A 6000-nucleotide genomic window follows, 5' to 3' on the forward strand; every position below is an offset into this window, starting at 1 on the left:
CATGGCATTTCAGCAAAAAGTGAGGCCATGGTTCTGCGTATATGCTTTAAGCTGGTTTCTTTAACCTGCTTAATGTACAGCTTGAAATTGCGAACTAAAAGATAAGTAATGGAAACACTTGGAGGGAAAAAAAAATCTCAAATATCGCAGTGTGTCCACTCACATGAGGTGGTTTTTCTGATCATTCAACAAAACAATATTTTGAGAATGGAGTGTCCATGGAAACATTTTTTGCATTTAAGCCCTATGACATGAAGAGGAACAAAACCAATGAAAATCACCATGCCAACATTGATCAGGTCTTGGAGATCCAACGCCATGTTGAATTGGAATGACTATTGCAAGAGGAGAAAATCCAGCTTCAATCACATAACATCACTCAGTGGAAACAAAGACCATTCATATTTGTTTTGTCGGCTTTAAAAAAAAATTGCTTCTACTGTATTTTGTGCAAAACTGGAAATCCGTCTACTGAAAAGTTGGATTTTTATCAGCTTTGGACGTACCCGTGTTTTTAAAAAAAATCAGCCTCATTCCACCTGCCTTGCAGCCACTTCCCAGCGTACTGGCACTTGAGAGAAAAACAAAGTGTGAAATCACTTTGTGGCAGTGGGGGCGTGGTCAAGCGCCGGTCTGCGACAGGAGGGCGGAGTCAGGGAAGGTAAGTGGCAGAATCACTACACCTGACGGCAATTAACCTGTGTTTGTGTGTGCCTTCCCAGTAACCACGCCCTATTTAAGGAGGGAGAGCGAGAGTAGAGGGGCTCTTCCCGGAACCAGACGCCGAGTGTGTGTGTCTGTAACGTTAAACCATAGTTGTTAGACTGAAAAGTGTGACAATTAAACATTGTATCAACCTGATCTCTGTCCTGCTGTCCTCTGTGCTCCACTCATACCTATCGAACGGCTACAGTGGTGCCGAAACCCGGGACAAAGTGGAGCACCAGCCGATCAGCCCCATGGAGTCCTCCCCATTCGCCAACCTGGTCCACGCCCTCGCCACGGCCCAGCAAAGCCAGCACCAGGCGCTCGTCACCCTCCGAAAGGAACAAGAGCGACGCTTCGAGGCCCTGGTGCTGGCCCAGCAAGAAGACCGAGAGGCGTTCCGGCACCTCCTTGCGTCGGCGGGGTCCACCAGCGCTCCTACCGCGGGCCCATCTCCCCTCACCATCACCAAGATGGGCCCGCAGGACGACCCCAAGGCATTCATCATGCTCTTCGAGCAAGTCGCAGAAGCCTCGGGGTGGCCGATGGAGCAGCGCGTGGCGCGCCTCCTCCCCCTGTTAACGGGAGAGGCACAGCTGGCCGTGCTACAGCTCCCCGCCAACCGCCGGCTGGCCTACGTGGACCTCCGCCGGGCCGTCCTCCAGCGCGTGGGGCGCACCCCAGAACAGCAGCGCCAGCACTTCCGCGCGTTGCGCTTGGAGGAAGTCGGCCGGCCGTTCGCGTTTGGCCGGCAGCTCCGGGACGCCTGCTGGCGGTGGTTGAGGGCCGACAACCGCAACGCCGAGGGAATCATCGACCAGGTGGTGCTGGAACAATTCATCGCTCGCTTGCCAGCAGAAACCGCGGAGTGGGTCCAGTGCCACCACCCGGCGTCGCTGGATCAGGCAGTCGAGCTTGCGGAGGACCATTTGGCGGCTGTCCCGGCGGTAGGACAGCAGACAGCATCTTCTCTTCTCTCCTCTTCTCTCTCTCTCCCCCCCCTCCTCCCGTGTCCCGTCCTTGCCCCATTTCCCCACCGCGGAGGTGGGGGCCGGCACCACCCCAGCCAGCCCGCCGCACCCGCAGTGCCCTCCCGTTTCTCCCTTCTGTGTCTGTCTCTCTCCCCCCTCAGGTGAGTGAGCCCCAGAACACCGGTGCAGAGGGAAAGCCCGGGCCGGTCTGCTGGCGCTGCGGGGAGCCGGGCCACCTTCAACAGCGGTGCACGGGGACGTTCACAGCTACCCTTTGGTGTCGGTCCACATTTTTTTCTGAGGGGAAAAAGTTATAGTGAAGGCGGTGGTTAATCCTCGCCTTACTCACTCTTTAATTTTGGGGACTGATTGGCCGGGATTTCGGGATTTAATGATGCACTTAGTCAAAAGTGGGTCTTGCCATTTAACGGGGGGAGGTCCCAGGGTCGCTTTGGCAGGAGCAGCTGTCACAGAGCCGTCTACGTCATCTCCGCGTCAGAGTGAGGAGCCGCCGGCCCCTCCTCTCTCTCTTGAGGAATCCCTCGCAGATTTCCCATTAGAGCAATCGCAAGACGAGACTCTACGACATGCGTTTGACCAAGTGAGAGTAATCGATGGTCAAACGCTCCAGCCGAACGCCACCCTGCCCTTCCCCTACTTCGCGATTATGAAGGATAGGTTATACCTAGTGATGCAGGACACTCAAACTAAAGAGCGAGTCATGCAGCTTTTAATTCCGAAGAGCCGCCGGGAATTGGTATTCCAGGCAGGTCACTTTAATCCCATGGCTGGACACTTAGGGCAGGATAAGACACTAGCCCGGATAATGGCCCGATTCTATTGGCCGGGGATTCGCGGCGATGTTCGTAGGTGGTGTACGGCATGCCGCGAATGCCAGTTAGTAAATCCAGCGGCCATTCCAAAAGCGCCTTTGTGCCCTCTTCCATTGATCGAGACCCCGTTTGAGAGAATTGGGATGGATCTCGTCGGGCCATTAGATCGGTCAGCACGGGGGTAACGCTTTGTATTAGTTCTGGTGGACTATGCAACGCGATACCCGGAAACAGTGCCTCTGCGCAATATCTCAGCACGCAGTATTGCAGAAGCACTCTTCCGCGTCATCTCCCGAGTCGGAATCCCGAAAGAGATTCTGACTGATCAAGGCACTACATTTATGTCACGGACACTGCGCGGACTGTATGGGTTATTGGGGATTAAGCCAATCCGCACCAGTGTGTATCACCCACAAACGGACGGTTTAGTGGAACGGTTCAATCGCACCCTCAAAAATATCGTTAAAAAATTCGTAAGTGAGGACGCACGTAATTGGGATAAGTGGCTCGAGCCCTTGTTGTTCTCAGTGCGAGAGGTTCCCCAAGCCTCCACGGGGTTCTCCCCGTTCGAATTATTATATGGGTGTAAGCCGCACGGCATCCTAGACGTGCTGCGGGAAAATTGGGAGGAGGGACCTTCACAAAGCAAGAACGAAATCCAATACGTTATGGATCTGCGCGCAAAACTCCACACGCTCACCCACCTAACCCAGGAGAATTTGCGGCAGGCCCAGGAACGGCAAGCCCGCCTGTACAACAAGGGTACGCGCCTTAGGGAGTTCACACAGGGAGATAAAGTACTCATACTGTTGCCCACTTCAAGCTCCAAATTGATCGCCAAGTGGCAAGGACCCTTTGAGGTCACACGGCGAGTCGGGGACGTCGACTACGAGGTGAGGCGAACGGACAGGGGTGGGGCGCTACAAATTTACCACCTCAATCTACTTAAACTCTGGAAGGAGGAGGTCCCCGTGGTGTTGGTGTCAGTGGTTCCAGAGAAGGCGGAGCTGGGGCCAGAGGTTCAAAAAGGGGCATTGACATCACTTACCTCTCCGGTCCCCTGTGGAGACCACCTCTCCCCGACCCAGCTCACGGAGGTCGCCCAGTTGCAGACCGAGTTTTCGGATGTGTTCTCGCCCCTGCCCAGTTGCACTAACCTCATAGAGCACCACATAGAGACGCCCCCGGGGGTACTAGTGCGTAGCCGCCCTTACAGACTACCCGAACACAAAAAAAAGGTGGTTCGGGAAGAACTTGAGACCATGCTCGAAATGGGCATCGTCGAGGAGTCCCACAGTGACTGGAGCAGCCCGGTGGTCTTGGTACCCAAGGCCGACGGGTCGGTCCGGTTCTGTGTGGACTACAGAAAAGTCAACGCGGTGTCTAAATTCGATGCGTACCCAATGCCTCATATTGATGAGTTGCTCGATCGACTCGGCACTGCTCGCTTTTATTCGACACTGGATTTGATGGAGGGATATTGGCAGATCCCCTTGACTCCCCTATCCCGAGAAAAAACAGCCTTTTCCACACCGTTTGGGTTACACCAATTCGTCACCCTTCCGTTTGGGCTGTTTGGGGCGCCCGCTACATTTCAGCGGCTGATGGACAGAGTCCTCCGCCCCCACGGCACTTATGCGGCTGCTTATCTAGACGATGTCATCATCTATAGTAATGACTGGCCGAGGAACCTTGAACATCTGAGGGCCGTCCTTAGGTCGCTGAGGCGAGCGGGGCTCACAGCCAACCCAAAGAAGTGTGCGATTGGGCGGGTGGAAGTACGGTATCTGGGCTTCCACTTGGGCAATGGGCAGGTGCGTCCCCAAATTAATAAGACGGCAGCGATTGCAGCCTGCCCGAGGCCCAAGACCAAAAAGGGGGTGAGACAGTTCCTGGGGCTGGCTGGCTATTACCGTAGGTTTGTACCTAATTATTCGGATGTCACCAGCCCGCTGACTGATCTCACTAAAAAGGGGGCCCCAGATCCGGTCCAGTGGACGGAGCAATGCCAGCGGGCTTTTTCAGAGGTAAAGGCTGCACTGTGTGGGGGGCCACTTTTATACTCCCCTGACTTTTCTCTCCCCTTTGTGTTGCAGACCGATGCGTCGGACAGAGGGCTGGGGGCAGTGTTGTCCCAGGAGGTGGGGGGGAGGACCGCCCCGTCCTCTACATCAGTCGGAAGCTGTCAGTGCGTGAGGGGTGCTACAGCACCATCGAAAAGGAGTGTCTGGCGATCAAGTGGGCGGTCCTCGCCCTCCGTTACTACCTGCTGGGGCGCCCTTTCACCCTCTGTTCGGACCACGCGCCCCTCCAGTGGCTCCACCGCATGAAAGATGCCAACGCGCAGATCACCCGTTGGTATCTGGCACTCCAACCCTTCAATTTTAAGGTGGTCCACAGGCCGGGGGCGCAGATGGTCTTGGCGGACTTCCTCTCCTGTCAAGGGGGGGAGTCGGCTGCGGGCCGGACGGCCGCCTGGCCTGAGTCGGGCGGTGGGGGTATGTGGCAGCGGGGGCGTGGTCAAGCGCTGGTCTGCGACAGGAGGGCGGAGTCAGGGAAGGTAAGTGGCAGAATCACTACACCTGACGGCAATTAGCCTGTGTTTGTGTGTGCCTTCCCAGTGACCGCGCCCTATTTAAGGAGGGAGAGCGAGAGCAGAGGGGCTCTTCCCGGAACAAGATGCCGAGTGTGTGTGTGTCTGTAACGTTAAACCATAGTTGTTAGACTGAAAAGTGTGACAATAAAACATTGTATCAACCTGATCTCTGTCCTGCCGTCCTCTGTGCTCCACTCATACCTATCGAACTGCTACACACTTCTTTTGAAGAAACAATTTATACTCAAGTAGGGCAGCATCATTAACCATTGGAAATCGTGATAAGTGTTCATTAAATTTAAAGTATTTTTTAAAAAATCATAAGGCATTTGGTTTTGTCTTGATGTCATACTTCAATTGTATGAGAACTGTGTATGTTTGTTTTAGTCCTCTGAATTGATGCTCGAGCTCAGTAATGGCATGTGGTGGAGGGGCAGTAGGTGGGCAGAAGGAGTCCAGCCACTGGGTGTCTCCATCACTGTCGGTCTGATTGATTGGAATGTCGTCCAGGATAAAATATCCCATCCCGCATTCGGCTGGAACCACCACCCTTGGGGGAGGTAAAAGGGCAGCCTTTCATACACACACCTGCATAAACATATGTTCACATACACGTTCACTTACACACCTGCGTGCAAGCTGAGCTCCACTACTTCACTCCACACACTGCTAGTCTAGTCAATACTGTTGCCTCCCTTGAGATTCTGCTTGGCCTCTGAAATCCTGCACTTATTTGTTAGGCTTTCTCTCACTGTGCTGCATTCCTCTTTATCTCCTGATCTTGGTTTTTCCAGAAGGTGAGGATGAGGAGTGTGTGCTTTGATCTCAGTCTTACACATGGCTCAATCGGAGCAGAGCAGAGCCTCAGCTTGAGCCTTGAGCACACTCCACAACT

This window comes from Neoarius graeffei, chromosome 4, assembly GCF_027579695.1.
Source record: "Neoarius graeffei isolate fNeoGra1 chromosome 4, fNeoGra1.pri, whole genome shotgun sequence".
Lineage (NCBI taxonomy): Eukaryota > Metazoa > Chordata > Actinopteri > Siluriformes > Ariidae > Neoarius > Neoarius graeffei.